Source organism: Coenobita brevimanus, chromosome 94, assembly GCF_032717465.1.
Source record: "Coenobita brevimanus isolate Jiangsu-jjx chromosome 94, ASM3271746v2, whole genome shotgun sequence".
Classification (NCBI taxonomy): Eukaryota; Metazoa; Arthropoda; class Malacostraca; order Decapoda; family Coenobitidae; genus Coenobita; species Coenobita brevimanus.
Genome location: NC_137047.1, coordinates 39,372,401 through 39,396,400, shown reverse-complemented (window position 1 = coordinate 39,396,400; position 24,000 = coordinate 39,372,401).

Here is a 24,000-nt window from a genome sequence, read left to right as displayed (position 1 = left end):
CTCTACATCAGGACGAAATTCGCGTCCTCAGAGCGCTGATGCTTCCTGTCTTACTTTATGGCCGTGAGACATGAACACCAAACAGTGTCATGGCGTGACAAATGAACTCTTTTGGTACTAAGTGGCTTTGCTGGATCACGGGATATCGCAAGTTTGACTGGAGGTATAGAAAGCGATTGCATTGTGAGATTGAAGGTCTAGTACCACCATGGTCTAGTACCAGCATAAAAAGAGAACGACAGTATGATATATGGAAGCATGACATACGGTATTTCATCAAGGTCGTTCCTGTTCTGAACGCGATATATAATAGAGTCAGTCGGAGTATAGGACAACCAAGGCGAAGGCCGCGAAATTCAAGGCTGGAGCATAGAGACCGTCCGCGTCGGGAGCTATTCAGGCTGGAAGAATCGTTGTTTGGAAGCCTGTAAAGAGGAGCCCTTCATGGGCTGAGTCGGCGGGAGATGAGGCTATACAACCCCCGGCTTTCTCCCGGAGTGATTACATACACACACACACCCACACACACACACACACACACACACACAGGATACATGAATATTCATATACAGTATACGCATACATTCAATTTCAAAGAGATACAGCTCAAAACACACACACACGCACACACACACACACACACACACACACACACACACACACACACACACACATGACACATGAACATTCATATATACACATACATTCAATTTCATAGAGATACAGCTCAGAACACACACACACACACACACACACACACACACACACACACACACACACACACACACACACACACACACACACATGCATTAAATCACTGGCAAGCGTCCTACCAAATGTAGTATTCAGGAGAGAGAGAGAGAGTAAAAAGTGAAGCTGAGTTAAAAAGTTAGTGGATAGATATCTGAGAGCCTTAGAGAGAGTCTACCTGTGTATGTGTGTGTGTGTGTGTGTGTGTGTGTGTGTGTGTGTGTGTGTGTGTGTGTGAGAGAGAGAGAGAGAGAGAGAGAGAGCGAGAGAGAGTCGAGGATATTAGGGGGCATATATTTGACAGCCTTAGAGTGAGTCGTCCCTCCTTCTACCTGTCTAGTTCACCTGGCCCGTGTTAATTAACGGTAGGTGTGTGTGTGTGTGTGTGTGTGTGTGTGTGTGTGTGTGTGTGTGTGTGTTTGAGAGAGAGAGAGAGATGGGAAGGGGACTTGTCTAGCGTTAAGGCATGGATAGAAATATATGACGATGGTGTAAAGTGGTATGATGGCTACTGGTGTGGTATTCGTCTTGGTCATAGTAATAGAGGTAACTTTCATTACTGTGCGGGTAGCTGTTTTTATGATGTATGTAGTTGCAGTGTTAGTGGTGGTATAGAATATTAGTAACTGTGGATGTAGTAACAATAGTAATGTTTGTGACGATAGTAGTAGTGGTGGTATTCACGGTAGTATGTGTTTAACGCCTGTTTGGTAACGTACATTGTGTGTGTGTGTGTGTGTGTGTGTGTGTGTGTGTGTGTGGCGGGGGAGAAGATGAAATTTCAGTGTATGTGCCCCACTGTCACTCGTTTAGTCTAGTCAGAGGCACTGTACCGCTTTAAAGGATGAAGTCCATGCTTACGGGGGTGTGCTGAGGGATGCGAGTATACCTGCATACATACATAAATACATACATAGAGAAATACAGAATGCAAAAGTACAGGGCTACCGCGTACCTGCGTCTTGTTAGAGGGGCAATAAGAATGGCACAAACGGTCAGGGCCAAGCGTGACAGAGAGGCAGATTGGCACACATTGCAAGAATACCAGTCGGCTGCGTGCCTGCATCTGGCCGGAATAGCCTCACATATGACACAAGAGAGATAGGGCATATCATGACAGTCATTCACTAGTTACAAGCACACAATACAAGCCTGCTTATCTTAGTAGGCGTTTGTGTACCTGCGACATGCCAGAATTGCCATATTCATGACACAAATAGGCAAGGAGCAGTTCTTTGTACTGGAACGGTCTGGGAGTCAGAAAGAAGTCATTTAAGTGTTTAACCATTACATAACTATGTCTCCCCTTTTGGCTTTTGCAGGGGTGGACGCGACCCTTTTGATGTTCTGCTGCATTCGGATGATTTTATTTGTCTTATGATCCTGATGAATTAGTGTTAACCTTCAAGAACGAGTTCACTACGAGAAGCCCTTCCCAGAGCAAGTAACATCGTCTGCAGGTAGAAGGAATATAATAAAAAAGCACGTCCTCACATTGAAGGGGTTAACATGCACCTAAGTAGTAATTATATGCTTTTTATGTAGTGTGTGTGTGTGTGTGTGTGTGTGTGTGTGTGTGTGTGTGTGTGTGTGTGTGTGTGTGTCTGTGTGTGATGAGTTGGTTTTTGTGTTAGCATTTATACGTATAGCATGTGTGTATGTATGTGTTGGATGTGTATACCTATGAATGCTCTTTATTATATACAGTAAGTCTTCTTAGAAATCTGTATAGGAGATTTGTATTTACATTTCTCTGTTAGTCAATACCATTATATTTGTATACTATGTATGTGTATTACGAATAACATATGTTTTGTACAGTATGCAGTTGACACTATTTTAAACTTCACTTCATTCAGTTTTGATTACTCATTATATAAACTAAATTGTCAAAACATTACCAAAATTTGTGTATAGTTTATCGTTCCCCCAATGCTTCTTCGGAATCCAGTGTATTTGATTCCATATCCACTCAGTTGAGTAACCTTAACCTTGCCCTTGGCACCGAAATTACCATTTTGGGTGATTTTAACATACATAATGTTGAATGGTTATTGCATTCTGCCCGGACTGACGACGCTAGTCTAGAGTGCGAGCTGTTTGCGGAATCGTTTAATCTCACCCAGCTGGTAAAGCAACCAACCAGAATACCTGATAATCCTGACCATAATGCCCATCTCTTGGATTTATTCTTGACAAATAATCCAGATCAATACAGGATAGAGGTATTGTCACCACTTGGATCCTCTGACCACAATCTCATCAAAGCCTCATTAGTTAACCCTCCTACACCTCCCCATTCTGAACCTGTCAGGGTGACCCAATGGCACTTTGATAGGGCAGACTGGGATGGATTTAGGAATTATCTTGCTGACATTCCATGGCAGTCTTTCTTCTCTAGTGATCCCAATTCTACCCAGTCCCACACTTGCGACTTAATACTAGCTGGTATGGATTTATTCATACCAAGTCAACAGTTCACTAGAAGATCGAACTCTCCAAAATGGTTTGATGGCAACTGTGCCAGAGCAACAGCCCAAAAGTCATTAGCATATAACTTACTTAAAATAAAAAACATCTGAATCACTCTCCCAATTTAAAGTTGCTGGAAATCATGCAAAAGCTGTATTAAATCTATCTAAGTCAAACTTTCTTCAAAAGCAAGCATCAAAACTACTTAACAACCCTATTGACAATAGAATATTCTGGTCAACTCTTAATTCTTTCAATAAAAACTTTAACAAGTCATCTTCCATTCCCCCACTAAAATCTTCAGATGGCAAAGCAGATATCTTTGCCAGTACCTTTGCCAGAAACTCTACTATAGACAATACCAGCCAGGATGTCCCAGTACTGGAACTTGACTCTCCCGAAATTGCCCCACTTAAAATACAGACAAGATACGTAAAATCCATCCTAGACAATTTACCTACCAACAAAGCTCCAGGCCCAGATGGAATTCCGCCAATTGTTTTAAAAAAGTGTTCCCCTGAACTTGCCTCTGTCCTAGCTAAATTATTCAGACTATGCATACGTACTTCTTTATTCCCAAATTCATGGAAAGAAGCCACTATCCACCCAATTCCGAAGAAAGGAATTTCGTCACCCCTCCGATTACAGACCAATAGCTGTCACATCTTCTCTTGGTAAGGTATTTGAAACTTTAATTAATAAGCACATTGTTAAACATCTTGAATCCAACAACTTAATTAGTGATAGACAATATGGTTTTCGCCACGAAAGATCCACCATTGACATACCCAATCTCTTAACTCATACCATCCATCAATCAATTGATCTTTTTGGAGAAACTCATGCAGTAGCTCTTGATATTTCTAAAGCTTTCGACAGAGTATGGCACCGTTCCCTGCTGTCCAAACTCCCTTGCTATGGACTAACGTCTTTTGTTCCTTTAATTTCTTCATATCTTAGTGACAGGAAAATAAGAGTAAAAGTAGATGATGTATATTCCAATTTCCACTCAATTAACGCAGGCGTGCCGCAGGGATCAGTTCTGGCGCCAACCCTATTTCTGGTTCATATTAATGATCTCTTATCTGTCACCTACAATCCCATTCACTCATATGCAGATGACTCAACACTACATAGTTCATTCACACTCAAACACCCATTTACAAAGTCTAATATCTCTACCTCTCAACTCAGTACAGCCATCTCCATAAATCAAGATCTATCTACGATCAGTGAATGGGGACAAAACAACCTTGTCTCTTTTAATGCTAGTAAAACTAAATATATAGACAGATATTACCAGATTCGTACATTACCTTCAGTGCTACTAATATTCCCATCTCCAAAAGTATTGAAATTCTTGGTGTCTCACTTAACAGTGCCCTCAGCTGGACCTGTCATGTCAGATCACTTGCTAAAACCGCCTCAAAGAAACTTGGATTATTGTACAGAGTCCATAACTTTTTCGCCGATGAGCAGTTTGCTGTAATTTATAAGAGTCATGTGCATTCTCAGCTTCAATATTGCTCACCCTTGTGGAATGGTTGTGAAGTTGCATTAAGACAACTAGACAAAATTCAGAACAAAGCTGTTAGAATCATTAACAACCCTGCCATTACATATACACTACCTCCCCTGCAAGTAAGAAGGAATGTTGCCTCCCTTGCATTATTTTACAGATATTTTTTTGGCAAATGCTCAGACGAAGTTGCGTCCATGGTGCCACCTCTCCATGCCTTCCCTCGTGCTACACGGGCATCAGGTAGCGCTCATGACTGGAATGTCACTCAGCCATATTGCAGAACTTCTGCCTATCAGAATTCTTTCATTCCCCGAACTGCATCTCTCTGGAACTCGCTTCCCCAGAGTTGTTTCCCTCCAAATTTCAACCTACAGCTGTTCAAGTCTAACTGTTACAGATATTTTATGAACAGAGGACACCAGTAATCTGGTGTATGGATTTTTTTTTTTGTAATCATGTTTTTCCTTCCTCCGTTCTGTTATTTATAAAAAAAAAAAGTAAATGCATACAGCTTTTAGTACATGTGGTTACGTGATATATATGTACAGCACATACCTGTATGTGTGTATTTACAAGCGCTGAACCATCGGAACATATTAATTGAAAAGAATATTTATGTAGGTGATATACCTGTATCTGCACTCGAAAACACGAGTTATGCAATTGCATTCATGTATATATAGTTATGTGTAATACCCAGGCACGTACCTAGAGTTCGTACTTACACAACGCTCAACCACCCAACCAATTTAAATAACAATAATAATAATAATAATAATAATAATGTCACATAGAGGTCCGATCTGTTTGCATATGTGAGTCTTTGTATGCTGTTATAAACAAAGGCCAACATCAGTGTGAAACTGGTGGACTGAAGGCTGAAAATGCCCTCTCCTGCAGTCCACCATCCTTCCTGCACTGGACAGAGAAAGAGTTTAGGGACATTTATATAATCAGGCAGCGGAGTCAGCCCATTATATCGGTGCCATCACGGGAAGGCGTCCCTTATCACCACTAAGTTTTTACGTAAATGCGCCATACAGAGCATTTAGAGTAGTTCCATTTGTCAATGCATCATGCCAGTACAGATGTGTATTATACAGTATATACATCCATCCATCCACAGCCAGACGCCATAATCTCGTAAAGGGTCGCCGTTTGACTTTGACTTAATTGTTTCATGGGGAAGGGCACTAGCCCTCAGCCAACCCACTTGTTGACACGTAGGGAACACGTAAGGGTTGATATCTACATATATCTATATCTATCTATCTATCTAACTATCTATATAACGTATATATATATATATATATATATATATATATATATATATATATATATATATATATATATATATATATACACACACACAGTCGCCAAGCTACATAAATATAGCGAGAGAGAGAGAGAGAGAGAGAGAGAGAGAGAGAGAGAGAGAGATGCTGCCTCTACAGAAAAAAAACTGTTCTTAAAATATTCAGGGCAAAAGAAATTTAATTATTCCGAACCAAGCCTATACTGCGAGGTCTTATTTGCATAGGGCACTTTCATGTATGGCTGTGTAGTTGAGAAGGGTTGTATATACGCACATGTGCACGCATGTATGTCCTGCATCTCTTAAAAACAATTAATCAATAGAATAGTTATCTCATCCTTTCTAGTAAGTGTAGTTAAATTCATATATAAATTGTTTTATTTTTTTTACACACACACACACACACACACACACACACACACACACACACACACACACACACACACACACACACACACACACACACACACACACACACACACACACACTCTCTCTCTCTCTCTCTCTCTCTCTCTCTCTCTCTCTCTCTCTCTCTCTCTCTCTCTCTCTCTCTCTCTCTCTCTCTCTCATAGACTGTCTGGTGTCCTCCACTTTCCACCTGCACATTTTATAACAGAACAGAGGAAGGAAAAGCAAAAGAAAGACAATAATTCATATACCCGATGACAGGTGCCCCCCATTCATAAAAAAACTGGAAAAGTTCGACTTGAACTGCCGGAGGTTGCAGTTTCGGGGGTAACCTCACAAACCACACCGAGGAAGCGAGTTCCAAAGAGGTACAGTTCCGTGAATAAAAGAATTCTGATAGGCAGAAGTTCTGCAATAGGGTAGTGTGACAGTCCAGTCATGAGCGCTTCCAGATGCCCGCGTAGCGCCAGGGAAGGCATGGAGAGGCGGTACAACGGAGAATTTGCCATAAAAGTATCTACAAAATAATGCAAGGGAGGCACCATTCCTTCTTACTTGAAGGGGAGGTAATTCATTTGTAACAATAGGGTTAATAATAATTCCAACAGCTTTGTTCTGAATTTTGTCCAGTTGTTTTAGTGCTACCTCTCCACATCCATTCTACAAGGGTGAGCAATATTCCAGCTGAGAGCGTACATGACACTTATAAATTATGGCTAGCAAAGAAATACAAGAATCTTTAATCAAAAGAATCATTGAGAGGTGAAGTAATGTCTTGGCTGGACTCACGCAATACATGAATGCTGGGAAAAGATAATCTCAGAAGTGGAGCTACCTTCCCAGCTTAACCCCTAAAAGATCCTTTCTTTTACCTGAAAGAAAATGTTGGTAAGACTTTTTGCTACGACAACCGAGACAACTCTAGCTCACAGTCAGAGGATGAAGGAGCAACCCATGACTCTAAAAGAAGAATTGAAAGCTGCGATTCGGACATTAACTGAATCTTTTAAGTGTGCAAGATCATCCAATGCCGGTATTAGCGATGATAACTGAGTAAACAATTACCTGGGCAGAAAACTCGAAGTTTTTGAAGCATCTGGTGAAAGAACAACCAGTATCAATAATTGGCTGAAGTCGTTGACGCCGATCCCTCCATATCAATGGAATCTGAACGAGCCTTCTCAGCAGCTGGACTATTCATCACAAAAATGAGAACGCGCTTGGGTGTCAGGAGCGTGGATTATTTGTTTTTTGTAAACATATTTTTTTGAAAAACTCCAACGCTGCTCATTAGCAACTTTTAGTTTACGATATGAAGTATGTGATGAGCGATGGTATCAAACGATTTCTTTTCAGTCATTAATTGTCAGAATGATGACAGTGAGTATACCCCCCCTCAAAAAAAAAAAAAAAAAAAAAAAGGCAAAGCAATCGTTTAGTTGTCACTAGAAAGTGTTTGCATTTTTTTTTGAAGCTTCATGTATACATACATACATAGGCAACTGGTTTGCTGTGTGTGGTTATGAAAATACTTTATCAGAGTAATAGATGGCTTGTTATATAATATGTGTCAGCCTTGAGGAATCTTAATAACATACAGTAATTATCTTTCAGTTCCATGAATGTGGATTAATTTTTTAACAGTCATGTTCAGCAATTAAGAGAAAATGCTTGAAGGAATGAAATAATGGAGACCAGTTTGCCTTCAATGATCCTACATACTGTGGTTTATGTCTCACAGCGACCATTATCATTAGGTTACCTTTTCAAAGTGTATCCTGAGGAATCATAGTTGCATAAATTTCTGTTTGTTTCATGAATTTCATTGCCATTATTATTGTTTTCGTGAAATGAAAGTGACACTATTTTGTTTGTCTATTTAATATATGGAGGAAATTGTCTATCTTTTACATCTCATGAATAAACATATACCAACATACATTTCTATGCATAATCCATTGCCACTATTATTATTTTTCGATATATGAAGTTATTATTTGGTTGATTACCGTTACATTCCAAACTATGTACACAGTACAAATAAGACTATTTATTTTTTTATCCTGGGAAATCCCAGGATCCAGCCATTGTCTCAAATTTTGTCCTGTAATCCCGGGACATAGACAACGTCCCAGAGCAAGAAACTTTAGATTTCAGGCTCTAAGTTATGCTGAGTGTGACATTGATGAGTTGAATGATGGACTAACAAAGGTGCTAAGGGAACCAGGGGAGGTGGTAGGGAAAGCTAATAGCTACAACCAAAGCCAACAAGTATCTAAAAATGACCCTCAAGCTTATGAAAAGAAGATAGGAGATAAAAGTAAAAACAAAGAAAGATGAAATAGAACAAGCGGAAATAAATAAGTTTATCAACACCAGGCTGACAGAAGAAAGAGAATCATGGATGAGACCAAAGAAACCACTAAAAAAGGAAAATTCTAAAACAGGTCTGAAGCAGAATGGCAATAGGAAGACATCAAATCATATCATTGAAAGACAAAAACGGTAAAGCCATTAAATGGAAAGATAGGATGGTGAGCAGGGTTGAAGAAGTTTACAAAGAACTGTCCGCATCAAGGACAATAGTACCAATAGTTAGTATTTCAGCTGACACAAGTGAAATACCTGAGGTAACACCAGACGAAGTAAACATTTCTCTTAAAAGTATGGAAAGAGGGAAGGCCCCGGGAGAAGATGTAATTGTAGCAGATTTACAGTCGGATGCAGGAGCAGAAGTACAAAACAGGCTTGCCCACTTATTTACTCAGTGTATAACAATGAAAAATCCCAATACTTGGTGGAGTAGTACAATAGTTACTTTCCTTTTTAAAAAAAGGTGACTCAAAAGACATTAGTGACTATCAACCCATTAGCTTATTACAAGTTATTTACAAACTCTTCACAAAAGTCATTACGAACAGAAAAACAACCAACTTGGAAGATAACCAACCTCGAGAATAGGCAGGATTCTGAAGCGGGTACTCGACTACTAATCATCTACACACAAAGAATCAGTTAAATGAGAAAACTACAGATGATAATAAAACACTATGCTTAGGCTTTGTTGATTACGAAAACACTTTCGACTCAGTGGGGCAGGCAGCAATTATAAATTCATTGCAAGAACAAAGAGTATATATGAACATTGTAAACCTGCTCTAGAACATAATTATAAAGAGGGAACTGCTACAGTTAAATTACATAAAGACTCGGAAACAATTAAGATAGAGAAAAGCGTGAGTCAGGGAGATACAGTGTCACCTAAATTTTTTACAGCATGCCGAGAAAGTGTTTTCAGAAAGTCAGACTGGGAGAGCAAAGGAGTAAACATAGATGGAGAAAACCTAAATCATTTAAGTAATGCAGATGACACTGTCCTAATTTCAGAAACAACAGTGACACTGCAAGTAATGTTAAAACACCTAAACAGAGTAAGTCTCAAAGTAGGGCTAAAGATGAACCGGAGTAATTCTAATGTTTAATCCAAATACACCAAAGAGCGTCATCAGTAAAAACGAAGAAATTCTTGAAGAAGTCGAGGAGTACAATTACTTGGAGCAAATACCAAAACTAACGAAAGACCATGATAACGAAATAAAAAAGACGCATTACAAATGGATGGAAAGCTTTCGGTAAACTCAGAAACATTATGAGAAGTAGCTTGCCAGTATGTATGAAACGAAATGTATGTAACGAGTGGATAATTTCAACTATGACTTACGGTTATGAGACCTGGAAACTGACAGCATCGATGGAAAATTTACTAATCCGTTCTAGTAATGCAATGGGAAGGTCAATGTTGGGATTATTATTAAAGGAGAGATTCCTGAACGACGAGGGACGGAAGAAAGGGGCGATAGAAGGAATGAGGAATGGAATAAGGACGAAGTAAGGGAAGGAAGGAAGGAATGAGGATTGGACGAAAAAATATTGTTGCATATAAGTGAGAAAAATAGAAAGAAGAGTATCTGTAAAAGGATGAGAGAACGAAGGTAAATGAAAGACACTGTATTTGAAAACAAGAAGATACTGTCTTCGCAGACCAGCAGTGAAGCGATGCATCAGTTAATATGTCAAATCAACTCAAATCGATTCAAGCTGAGCAACTTTGTATATCATAAGAAAGTCGCTAAACTGCCTCCTTATAACCGAAATTGAAAATCGCCCAATAGTCAGCAGATGTGTCAGCCGACGCAACAGCTGGCATGTTAAATCAACCAAAATTTCAAGCTGGGCAACTTTTTATTTCATAAGAAAATCGCTCAGAGCCCTCCGAGAGCAGATAGTTAAACTTTCCTTGAGAGAGAGAGAGAGAGAGAGAGAGAGAGAGAGAGAGAGAGGAGGGAGTCATAACACCATTTAATAATTAACTCCAAACCCCTGTCACCTTCAGTGTGTAGGGGGTGGGGGAGGAGGCAAAATTAATTAACTCACGTGCAGGAGGGGTGGCGTAGGGCGGGGGGTGGGAAGAGGTGAGTTTATAGAATTAACAGGACTTGAGATGTAATGTTTTGTTTGGGGTGAAACTGAAGGATGAAGACAATGCAAGGAATGGGTAAGCATCCTTGTAATGCTCATCATAATAATAATAAATAGTAATTATAATATTTTTATTTTTATTATTACCATGAATATTATAATAATAATAGTAATAGTAATAATAATAATAATAATAATAATAGTAACAATAATAAATTATCATTATTAATTATTATTATTATTATTATTATTATTATTATTATTATTATTTTACTACTACTACTACACTCTACTACTACTACTGCTGCTGCTGCTGCTACTACTACTACTAGTATTACTACTACTACTGTTGTTACTACTACTACTACTATTACTACTACTACACACACACACACATCACCTGTATGAAGTTGGGAGAAGAGAGGGAGGCGATGGAAGGGGGAATGGAGAAAGTGGAATATAAACTAGTAGGAGAGGGTGGGAATGAGAAAGAGAATTTAGGGAAAGTGAGCTGGGGAGAGGAGGATAGGGGACGCTAGGATGGGACGGGAGAGGAAGAAATAAGATAACGGTAGGGTGTAAGAGAGGGTCGTGTCAGTCTAAGGAAGGGCACAGGAGGAAGAATAGAAAGGGAGGGAAGTGGGGGAAAGATTGATAAGAACATTATAAAAAGATAAGATACACTCTCTCTCTCTCTCTCTCTCTCTCTCTCTCTCTCTCTCTCTCTCTCTCTCTCTCTCTCTCTCTCTCTCTCTCTCTCTCTCTCTCTCTCTCTCTCTCACTTCAGGACAAGTAGTACCTCAAAATTCTTACGACCCATACCAAACATATTCTATGTACGAAATCGTCAAACATGTTCCTATTCTTCTGGCGAGAGAAAAGTCTTAAAAATCAGGTCTCTCTCCGCCCATTTCTCCCACCCACACCACGTGCAAAGAGAATGATGTGCTCCTGGCCCTGGAGAAAAAGGGCGGGCTAGGAAATTTTACAGGAAGGAGGAAACATTTACTGTACAATTATATCTGGCCTGTCATATTCCATCTAATCTACAGTAACAATGAACTGCTCTTATCGAGGAACTGTCTGCTACTGTGATGGCAGATTTCATGTACTAAAGAACTTGCAAGTGAAGAAACTGCCTATGTATCATGTTATCAGAGCTCCTGGTGCAGCTGCATCGTCGAGTTGCTGCTTAAGCTAAATATGCACCGCTAGTCAGTGTTTTCAAATCCATGCTGGATTCTGATAACCTCATTTACCTGCCCGTGTAAAGGCTTAATCAATCGAAAAAGAGTCGCAGTGAGCGCAACAATCAAAGGTATCCCATATGCCAGATGGATATTATCAGTTTAGTGGTCTGTGCCTGAACATTTTAAACTTGATAAGATTCTTTGTGGTCATGACGAGAACTTTGGCCCAACAAGGAAATATTATTGTACAGAAAGGGGACCATCTCCGTGTTTCTGTAGCTAATCTGCTTTTCTACATAACCTACAAGCCTTTTGCCATCTTTTCCTCTTCACTTCGCTGCTTGGAGAAATTCGGGATTCTACTGATTTTTATATCTAAGTCTTTCTCGAAGACAATTCTGCTGATTGCACTTACTAACAAAGAGAGACTAACCCATTGATCTGAATGACCAATATGCATAACCTTGCACTTGTCCACGTTGAATCGCATTTGTCACGATTAAGACCACTCTTCTGTTTTAACAAAGCTCCTATGTAATTTTCAATCTTTTGAGTGTTGAGGCATTAACATCTAGTTTTATGTCACCTGCAGACCTTGCGAACATGATGTATATATGAGAGAGAGAGAGAGAGAGAGAGAGAGAGAGAGAGAGAGAGAGAGAGAGAGAGAGAGAGAGAGAGTCAGTCCGTCAGTCGGTCAATGTATGAGAACCTGGTGGTGGTAATTGCCTCTGCCAACGAAGTTAGGAAGAGGCTATGCGTTCAGCCCACTCTGTTCGTTTGTCTACAAGATACCTTAAAAGGTTATTGATAGACTTCAGTCAAATTTTGTGAATATGTGAGTCATGAAATACTATGAATGTATGCGGCATGGGTCAAGGAAGCGTTGATTTCATTGTTGTGGTGATCTGAGTTCGAGTCAAGGTTTAGGACTGTTTCTTGCTTGTTTGTCCACAATTTAAGATACATCAAACAGGTATTGATGGGTTTCAATGATGTTTTGCGGATGAGTGGGTCATGGGCCAAGGAAGAGTTGATTAAATTTTGGTGGTGATATGAGTTGTCTGGTATATGCATTGGTGGAGGTATGCACTCTCTGATTGATGTCTACTTGTTTTAGATGAAAATAATGATAAACAATAAGATAAAATGATACAGGTAAAACTGGAAGAAGAAATGTAGTAAACGACAAACACTCACATATATAGATACAATTGCAGTTTGTTCGGATCCGATGTGTCCTGGTGGTATAGTGCTTGCCTTTAGTGCTACGTTTACCCCAAGTCTAGGAATCGAAAACAAGCTCTGGCCGCCACTGAAAGCGGGTGTTGGGAGTATGGTCTATTATATGCTTGCAAAGGTTTCCATTCTGTTGTTTCTACCGATGACACATATGGGACGGAGTCTAACACACAAAATAAAATTACACGTACTACCTTTTACATTCTCACTCTTCCTACAGAAACCTTTGAACAATTCACTAGCATTGGCAAGGGTTAATTCCGGCTACCACTTACCCACAAATGAGAACGTTCAGTCCCACAGTGGGTCACATGAAAACTGTTGCAGTTACTGCTAACACTGAAAGCAGTTTGTTCAGAAGAGGGAGAGAGAGAGAGAGAGCACAGGGCTATAAACCCATTGAATGATTTACCCCAAATCCTCGTCCAGCACGCGCCATGACACTCTGCTGGGGTGGGGGTGGGGGTTTAGTTAATTGACTGATAGCATGGAAGGGCTAGGGGAGGAGGGGGACTTAACAGACTTTGAGGACGGTATATTTACTTAGTTATTTATTTATTTTGTTTACATATTTTTAGGTATGGGAGAAAGGAAATGAAAGGAGAATGCTAACCGGTAACCCTTCTTTTATTACTACTACTGCTACTACTTCCACCACAGTTGTTATTAGTATGTTAATAATTATTTTTGTCATTAATACTATTACTGTATTACTGTATTATTAAAGTTGCGGCTGCTACTACTACTACTACTCCTAAGAGAGAAATAGAGAGAGAGAGTCCATCCCGTGGTTCAAAGCCTGTCACGATTGCATGAAATTCGATGAGCAGTCATTACAAGCAAAGAATGAGTCTCCTTGGTTTCTAGTCAAAAATATCCTTCAATCTGACAGCATCGGACAATCAACCGAACTAAAAGGGGGTTAGGGATCTTTGTTAGGTAGGGTACATATAGTAAAGCTTTTCACATTCTGGACTCTTCATGCATACTTCTAACTTCATTTTTTCCTCTTAATTTTTCAACCCTTTTCTCCCACATTCCTAGTCTTGCTCCCTTCCCTAACTCAATGTAAAACTTCCTTGATGTCCCCCTCACACACTCTCTCACATTTCCTGTCTCCCGTCTGCCTGTCTGTTCGTCTGTCTGTCTCCCATTCCATCCACCACTCCCAGTTCCGTTCTCTCTCCTCTGTCAGTCTCTCTCTCTCTCTCTCTCTCTCTCTCTCTCTCTCTCTCTCTCTTTCATCAATGGAAATCTGCGTCCCTAGAAATTCCTATGTCACGACAACAAAGTAGCAGACGTTAAGAGAGAGAGAGAGAGGGAGAGAGAGAGAGAGAGTCATACCAGCATTTAATAATATACTCCAAACCCTTATCACCTACAACACTCACCTTGAACCTTTAAGTAGGGGGTGAGGCAGCTTTGTGTGTGGTTGGGTGATGAACCTTTAAGTAGGGGGTGAGGCAGCTTTGTGTGTGGTTGGGTGACGGGGTAAAATGACCTAAATCACAAACTGAAGGAGAAAAGTTGTGGAGTGGGGTTGGGGGGTTAGGGGATAGGAAGGACAGGGGGACAGGAAGGACAGGGAGACAGGAAGGACAGGGGGACAGGAAGGACAGGGGGATAGGAAGGACAGGGGGACAGGAAGGACAGGGGGATAGGAAGGACAGGGGGATAGGAAGGACAGGGGGATAGGAAGGACAGGGGGATAGGAAGGACAGGGGGACAGGAAGGACAGGGGAAGAGGAAGGACAGGGGGACAGGAAGGACAGGGGGACAGGAAGGACAGGGGGATAGGAAGGACAGGGGGATAGGAAGGACAGGGGGACAGGAAGGACAGGGGGATAGGAAGGACAGGGGAAGAGGAAGGACAGGGGAAGAGGAAGGACAGGGGGATAGGAAGGACAGGGGGATAGGAAGGACAGGGGAAGAGGAAGGACGGGGATAGGAAGGACAGGGGGATAGGAAGGACAGGGGGACAGGAAGGACAGGGGGATGGGAAGGACAGGGGGACAGGAAGGACAGGGGGATAGGAAGGACAGGGGGACAGGAAGGACAGGGGGACAGGAAGGACAGGGGGATGGGAAGGACAGGGGAAGATGAAGGACAGGGGGACAGGAAGGACAGGGGAAGAGGAAGGACAGGGGAAGAGGAAGGACAGGGGAAGGGGAAGGGGGTAAAGTAAGCTCGGAGAATGTAATGGCTGTTTTAGGTAATAGTGCAGCGAAGGGCAGAATTTGAGTTAATGGAAACTAAATTTTTACTATGTGTAATACTGTTAATCTTTTATTATTGTAACTATTATTTGATGGTGGTGTAAAGAAACAAGAGTCTGAGACAAAGTTCTCTCTCTCTCTCTCTCTCTCTCTCTCTCTCTCTCTCCGGTTTCACCAAGAGGCTCTGAGGAAGCCTTGTGGCGAAACCAGTCAGGAATAAAACTCTGAGGCTCCTGTTTCCGTTCACCACCATGATATGCTGCATCTGTCCTAATGTCTCATTCTCCCCTCTGTTTGATCCATGTTTCCTTCCACCTTGTTTCCACACTTGTCATAATGTCTCTACAATAATAATAATAATAATAATGATAATAATGATAATAATAATAATAATAATAATAATAATAATAATAATAATAATAACAATAATAATATTTTTTTTATTATTATTATTTTTAATTATTATGCTCAAAGGACTAAGTAACGGAGATGAGCACTGCTTCTAAGCTCCTCATGGCTTTTACCCCAACATTTACCTGTTACCATTACTACTACTACTGTTACTACTACTACTACTACTACTACTACTGCTACAATATATCCACCGTCAGACAACTTGTTTCTTGAGCCCCGCCGCGTTCCTGAAGTCGTTGCCTCAAATTCATGGCCTCCCATTCTCTGGACGATGGGTAAGGGGGCGGGGCTTGAGAGACAAGTTGTCTGGTGGCAGGTATAGCATCACCTCCATGAACACACACACACACACACACACACACACACACACACACACACACACAAACACTCGTGCGTGTAGGCATTGCTACCTGCAGGACGAAGTCTGGTATGATTCTTGCCGTGTACAGCGACCTCTTTATTATGCGCATATTTCAGGTTTACACCCATTCTGTTAGACTATGTGATCCTGTCATAAGAACGTGTTATTGTGTAAGATACTCTGCTTACTTACCTCCCTCCCTAAAAACCTCCCTACCTAACTCCACCCCTCCCTCCCGTACTTTGTTTCCTTCCTCATAACCATACCTCATTACCTACCCATGTATTTAAGTTCCTTCCTGCCACACCTTCCTGCCTGCTTCTTAACCAATCTCCCTGTCTCCTTCCTGTTTTCCTCACTATCTACCTCACCGTCTGCCTTTTTATCCATATACCTACCTATCTGTCTAGCTACCAGCATTCTTGTCTAAATACCTGGCTGCCTACCTTCCTACCCCTCTACCTACCTCCCCGACTACTTTCCTACCTACGTAACTCTTATCCACGCAACTATCTGCCACCCATCCAACCTCTCTATCTACCTTCCTCTTTACCTAACTCTCTGCCAACCTCCCTCCCTCCCTATACCTGCCGACGTCCACTTGTCCACACACACACACACACACACACACACACACACACACACACACACCAGACTGGGACTATACTTTTAGAAAGGTCAACCCTACGTATATCAGAAAGGGACCTAGGAGTGATTATCAGTAACAGACTATCTCCAGCTGACCACATCATTTAGATGGTACGTAACATGTATACATTGCTTGCTAATATGATAATAAAATTCACATATATAAATGAAGACATGCTGAGAAAGATAATATCATTCATCAGACCAACCCTAGAATATGCATCAATAGTCTGGAATCCTCATCTCAAAAAATAACACATAGATAAGACTGAAAAAGTACAAAGGGCAGCTACAAGATAGGTACTAAGCTTAAGAGATCTAAGCCTCTAAGAAAGGCTAGAAAAATTGAATCGACCAACACTACAGGAGAGAAGGAAAAGAGGAGACATGATTATGCTATATAAATGCATCTGAAGGAAAAAGAAAATAGACTAAATAAATATATAACCAATGGGGAAACATCAGCAAGAGGACACTGTAAAAAACTATATAAAAAGAGAGGCGATAAAGACGTAAGTAAATTCAGTTTCCCAAATAGGGCAAGTGATCAGTGGAATGCACTGCTGAATGAAATAGTTTGTGGCAGAACTATTCATAAACTTAAGGATATGTATGATAAAAATGGTTTAATACACGGGACAGTACGAGCCTGACTCATTCTTGTAAAGATACAATTAGGTAAGAACAATTAGGTAAGAACACACACACTTTTGCTCCTTCTACTTGCCTGCCAATCCTCGTAATAAGGACAGGTAGCCATCTTCTGTCTCCAGTTACCTGAAAAGTATTGGTGTTCTGACTGGGTGGCGAGAGAGAGAGAGAGAGAGAGAGAGAGAGAGAGAGAGAGAGTGAGAGAGTGAGAAAGGTAACAAAAAAGAACACATAAAGGAAGCGATGAGAAGAGGAGAAGGAGAAAGGAAGAAATAAGGAAGACAGATAAAATATTAGACAAGAAAAACCAGAGGCACTAGACAGAGTGTAAAGGAGGGAAAGAGAAGTGGGTAGTCGGGGGAGGGGGAGAAGAAGAGGAGGAGGAAAATGAAGAAAGAGGAGGAGTAGATATTTTTTACTGGTTAGCTCGTGTGTGCGTGTGTGTGTGTGTGAGAGAGAGAGAGAGAGAGAGAGAGAGAGAGAGAGACAGAGAGAGAGACAGAGAGGCATCTTACCACATTCTTACATATGGCTTAATGACTAAATACAAAAGAAGTACAAAATGGTTGAGCAAATTAGATTCATACAGGATGGTAAGCCACGAATGCAAGAAAAAGGAGATGGAGATTTATAGAGAAGAGAAAAGGGAGGGAAAGAGAAGGAAGGTGAGCCAGACAAGGAAAAACAAAGGAGTGGTACAGGAGAAATGGGAATGATAAATCAAGGAGAAATGAGAGCAATGAGAAGCAAAGAAACAGAGAAATAAGGAAACAACTGAGTCAAAGGAGAAAAGACAGCCAGACACGCGAAGGTAGAAGGGAAAAGATCTAGCTGTCTATTGCCAGATACCTTAATCCCGTAAGGGATGGCCACAGACAAATCGCCTCCATGTTACCCAGTCCCCCCACTATTTCACTGCCCTGCTCCCAGCTCAAAAACACCCCCTCCCTTCTCACATACACCTCTCCATTCCATCCCTCCAGCTCATCATTGGCCTCTCTCTCCCTCTTTCCCCCTCCTCCTCACTCACATACACTCTCCCCGTTAGTCTCTCTCTCTCCATCCTCTCCACATGACCAAACCACCTCAGTGTATTTCTCCTAACTCTTTCTATCACATCCACATCCACACCGCAACGCTCCTTCACTTCCTCTTGCCAGTCTGTCTCTCCATGTAATTCTACATGCTTCTCTCAAATAACTCATTTCCACTGCCCTCACTCTTGACTTGTGTCCTTCCAACAAGGTCCAAGCTTCATTTCCATACGTTAGAGCTGATATCACTGAGTTCTACCGGACCCAGGTTCAAATCCCTGCTGGGGCAGGGAACAGTTTATGGATTTGAATTTAATAAAAACAGATTTTACTGATCTACCGGAAGACCCGCCGACATGTCGTAAAAATACCCCTGCTAATATCATTACACCAGTCCTGTATGAAACAGCCCTAACATGTATTCAATATGGATGGTGGGTGTTGGCGCCGAAGTTGGTGACATGTAGCGGTGTATGCTATGTAGGAGGACTACTGGGCCTTGAGAGCAGGCTGTGAAGCCTATGCCCAGAGTCGGACACATAAAAAAAAAAAAAAAATACAGTCATGCAGCGACGTTTTTACTTCCATGCTCATTTTACTATTTCGTATCGCTGCTTTCAAATAACCAGGAACCTTTCTTCCTTGTTGCACACTTTCGAACACTTCACCCTCCAAACTTCAATCCATACTATCACACTACCTAAGTACTTAAATGCACTCACATTTTCCATTTCCGCATCATCCAACCTCACTGTACATCCAGTGACTTCATTTCTCTTGAAGACCATAACATTACTTTTCCCATCATTCACTTTTAGATTCCGTTTCTTACACACCCATCCATATACATTCACCAAGCCTTGCAGTTGCCTTTTGTCTTCACTTAACAATACAGTATCATCTGCAAACAATAGTACAGTTTCCAAACGTTGCTCTCTCTCTCATTAAAGTCGCACCAACATCCACTACCCTACCTTGTATCTCTTTTATAACTTAATGCATATACAGGTGGAACTACCATGGATATACGACACATCCCTGTTTCAATTCAACATTCAAATTGAAAATTTAATTAAATTCAATATCCACACGCACTGCAGCCTTAGCCACCTCATACATACTCTTCATGCCATTCAACAACTTCCCACTTACTCCATATATTCTTAATATATTCCACATTCCTTGTCTATCCACCCTGTAATATGCTTTCTCCAAATCAATGAAGGCTGCATAGCACTGCTTTCCCTTCTCTAAAAACTTTTCCATTAAAGACTTACGAATGAATGTCTGATCTATGTAACCTCTTCCCTTCCTAAAACCTCCCTGTTCTTCTCCAACTAATTCCTCTGTTATTTCCCTAACTCTGTCAATAAGTGTCCTTCCATACACTATTTCTATGACATTACGAAGAGAAATGTTCCTATAATTACCACACACTTCTTTTCCCCTTTTCCTTTGTTCATCTGTCTATATACCTAGGCTGCCACCCCTCCAAAAAAGGAGGGTAGCCGAGACAGGACGACACACTCCCAATTTACTCATCCACACACACACACACACACACACACACACACACACACACACACACACATTTACTCTTACTTAGCCCCAAGGGGAGAAGGGACAGAGCCTCACTGCACCACACCACACGAGGGACAACTGCACAGTGCCATCAGTGACATCTGTAGCAGGGCTCGATAGCAGAGATGGATTACCCCTGCCATATCATAATGGCCCTCACCCACACCTGACCTGATCAGCTTTTCCTTTGTACAGTGGAATAATTATACATGACTTCCAATCCTCCGGGACTCTACCTTCCTCCCAGTCCAATCTGCACATCTTCCATATCCATTCTGCCACTATCTCTCACCCATGCTTCAGCATTTCATCACACACTCCATTAATTTCTGGGGCTTTCCCCATTCTGACTTTCTTCATTGTTTCCAGTACTTCTGTCCTACTGATTTTTTCGTCTCATCTCACCTCCCACCTTCTCCCAGCCATTCCCCAGTCACTTATCCGTGCATCCTTGCATCACTTTCGTTCTCAATGTTTAACAGTTCTTGAAAGTGTTCTCTCCATCTGGTCAGTTTTTTCCCTCTTCCACTAGCAATCTATCATTTTGATCTTTCACTCCCTGACTTAACTTGTTTATCCCCCTGTCTAACACTCTTTACCTCCTTCCAGAAGATTTTCTTACATTCCCTCCACTTTACACTCAAATTCCAAATTCTCCATCCACACTCTTCTTACTCTCTCTCACTCAACTTTTCACCTCTCTCATCCTTTCTACATATAACTCTCTCTTCCGTCTCTCAACATCCTCCACACCCTTGCTTCCCGTCCACTCACTATATGCTTTCTCCTTTTGTGCCACAGCTTGTCTCACCTCTTCATTCCACCATGCTGTTCCTTGCACCCCCTTTCGACTTCTCATCGCCCCACACACCACCACACATGCTACACAGATTTCTTCTGTAAATATCTTGCACACACTTTCCACCTCATCCATCTTCTCCAAATAATATTTATCCAATCGCTCCTCCACTTCTTTGGTATATTCATTCTTTTTTCCAACCTCTTGCAGCCTTTCAATCCTCCTCATATGGACTGCTTCTTCCGGTCCTTTCCTCTTTCGATTCCTCCGTTGCATTTGAATCTTGACTTTCACCACCACCACATGGTGGTCAGAAAGTCCACTCACGTAATCTCTGCATACTCTTGCATCCATTACACACTTTCTTACTCTGTCATCCTCACACACATTTTTTTTTTAATGTGAGGAAGAAGGAACCAATGGCAGCGAGCCCGCAAAATTGTTCCTTCTAAGGAAAAACAAAATACAAGAGAAAGCCAAATTCAAGATCCGATCATTTTGAGGTCCCTGGACACACTGTGTTTCAAAGACTGGAGATCATAGGAAGCAGGAAATACAGACAGAGAGAGACAGTTCCAGAGTTGACCTGTTGCATAAATGAAGGACTGGGAGTTACGGTTAACTCTTGCATTAGAGAGTTGGACAGAAAAGGGATGAGAGTTTGTTGCTAGGCGGGTGCTACGCGCCCGTCATAGAGATGTAGGAATGCATGCAGACAGTTCAGAGGAGCAGTGACCATTGAAGTAGCGTTGGAAAAGAGATAAAAATGCAACAGTGCGGCGAAGAGACAGAGGTTGAAGGGAGTCAGTAAGAGGAGGGGAGTTAATGAGACGAAAAGCCTTTGACTCCACCCTATTGAGAAGAGCTGTATGTGGGGAGCCTCCCAACACATGGGAGTTGTACTCCACACAGGGGTGGATAAAACCCCTGTATAGAGTCAACAACTGTGCAGGGGTAAAGAAGGAACGAAGTCGGCTTAGCACACCTAATCTCTTGCAAGCAAGTTATACAAGAGATGTAATATGATCTTTCCAAGATAAGTCCCGAGTAAATGAAACCCCAAGCATGTTCAAGGATGATGCAGGATTAAGCTGAATATTATTAAACATTAGTGGGTATACTCTGGAAGATTTTGTTGGGTTGATAGGTGTAAAAACTGAGCCTTTGATGCATTGAAAACAACCAGATTATTTTTACCCCAATCAGAGATACGAGCCATGTCAGACATTAGGTGTGCCATTGCCTCATCCCTTGTTTATTGAAGTAACTGTTGAGATGGGCATTGCGGGAACCGAATAGAAGGGTGAAGGGTGGAGTCATCAGCATATGAGTGGATAGGGTTAGATGTACAGCTTCGAAGGTCATTGACGAATAAAAAGAAGAGAGTTGGTGACAGGACAGAGCCCTGAGGAACACCACTGTTAATAGATCTAGGAGAAGAACGATGGCCGTCTACAACAGTGGCTATAGAACGACCAGAAAGGAAGCTAGAGATGAAGGCACAGAGAGAAGGACGGAAACCGTAAGAGGGAAGTTTGGAAATTAAATATTTATTCCAGCTTTGATCGAGAGCCTTTGAGATGTCAATTGCAATGGTAAAGCTTTTGCCAAAGTCCTGAAAGGAGGATGACCACGAGTCTGAAAGGTAGGTGAGAAGATCGCCAGTGGAGCGTCCCTGACGGAACCCATACTGACGATCAGAAAGAAGGTTGTGATAGGAAAGATACTTTATAATTTTTCTATTGAGAATTGACTTGAAATCTTTTGAGATACAGGATGTTAAAGCAATTGGACGATAGTTAGAGGGTTGGGAATGGTCACCTTTCTTTGGGACTGGCTGAATGAGAGCAAACTTCCAGCAAGAAGGAAAGGTACAAGTTGACAGACAAAGGCGAAGGAGTTTGCCTAGGTAGGGTGTAAGCACAGAAGCACAGTTCTTGAGAACAACAGAAAGAACTCCATCAGGCCCATATGCCTTATTAGTTATTGAGGCCCGTGATGGCAGAAGATACATCAGCTAACGAAATTTTAATGTCAGCCATGAGGAAGTCAAAGGGGGGAAGTGATGGGGGAACAGCACTGGAATTGTCTAAGGTGGAATTGGAGGAGAAAGTCTGAGTGAAGAGATCTGCTGTATCTGTAGAAGAAATAGCTACAGAGCCATCAGTGTACAAAAGAGGAGGGAAGGATGATGAGGAAAAGTTGTTAGAAAGGTTTTTGGCAAGGTGCCAGAAGGAGCGGGAAGAATTCGAGTTGGAGAGTTGAGAGCATTTAGTACGGATGAAATTATTTTTAACAGAGCGAAGAACAAACTTAGTACGATTTCGGGCAGAAATGTATAAAAGATGTGATTCAGGAGTGGGTTGGTTCCGGTAGCTATTATAGGCCCTGTCCTTGTTGCGGACAGCATTAGAAGAAGCGTGCCTAAACCAAGGCTTTCTTGCATTAGTCAAAGGATATAAGAAGGGAATGTATGCTTCCATGCCCGAGAGAATAGCCTCCATAATGCGCAAAGCAGACTCAGATGGCTCCCGGCCATGGAAGCAATAATCATTCCAGGGAAAATAAAAGAAGTACTGCCTGAGGGCCTCCCAATCTGCAGCTCCAAAGTGCCTCAGACGACGTTTCTTTGGAGGGTCCACAGGCCGTACCGGAGTGATCAGACAGGTTAAGGTGATAGGGTTGTGATCGGAGGAGCCCAACAGATAGAAAAGATTAACAGTGTAAGCAGAAGGATTAGTTGTAAGGAAGAGGTCAAGTATGTTGGAGCTCTCTCCAAGGCGGTCAGGGATACGTGTAGGGTGCTGTACAAGCTGCTTTAGGTCATTAAGGATAGAAAAGGTGTAGGCTTGTTCAGCAGGTGGATCAGTGAAAGAAGAGGAGAGCCAAAGGTGGTGGTGAACATTGAAACCTCCTAG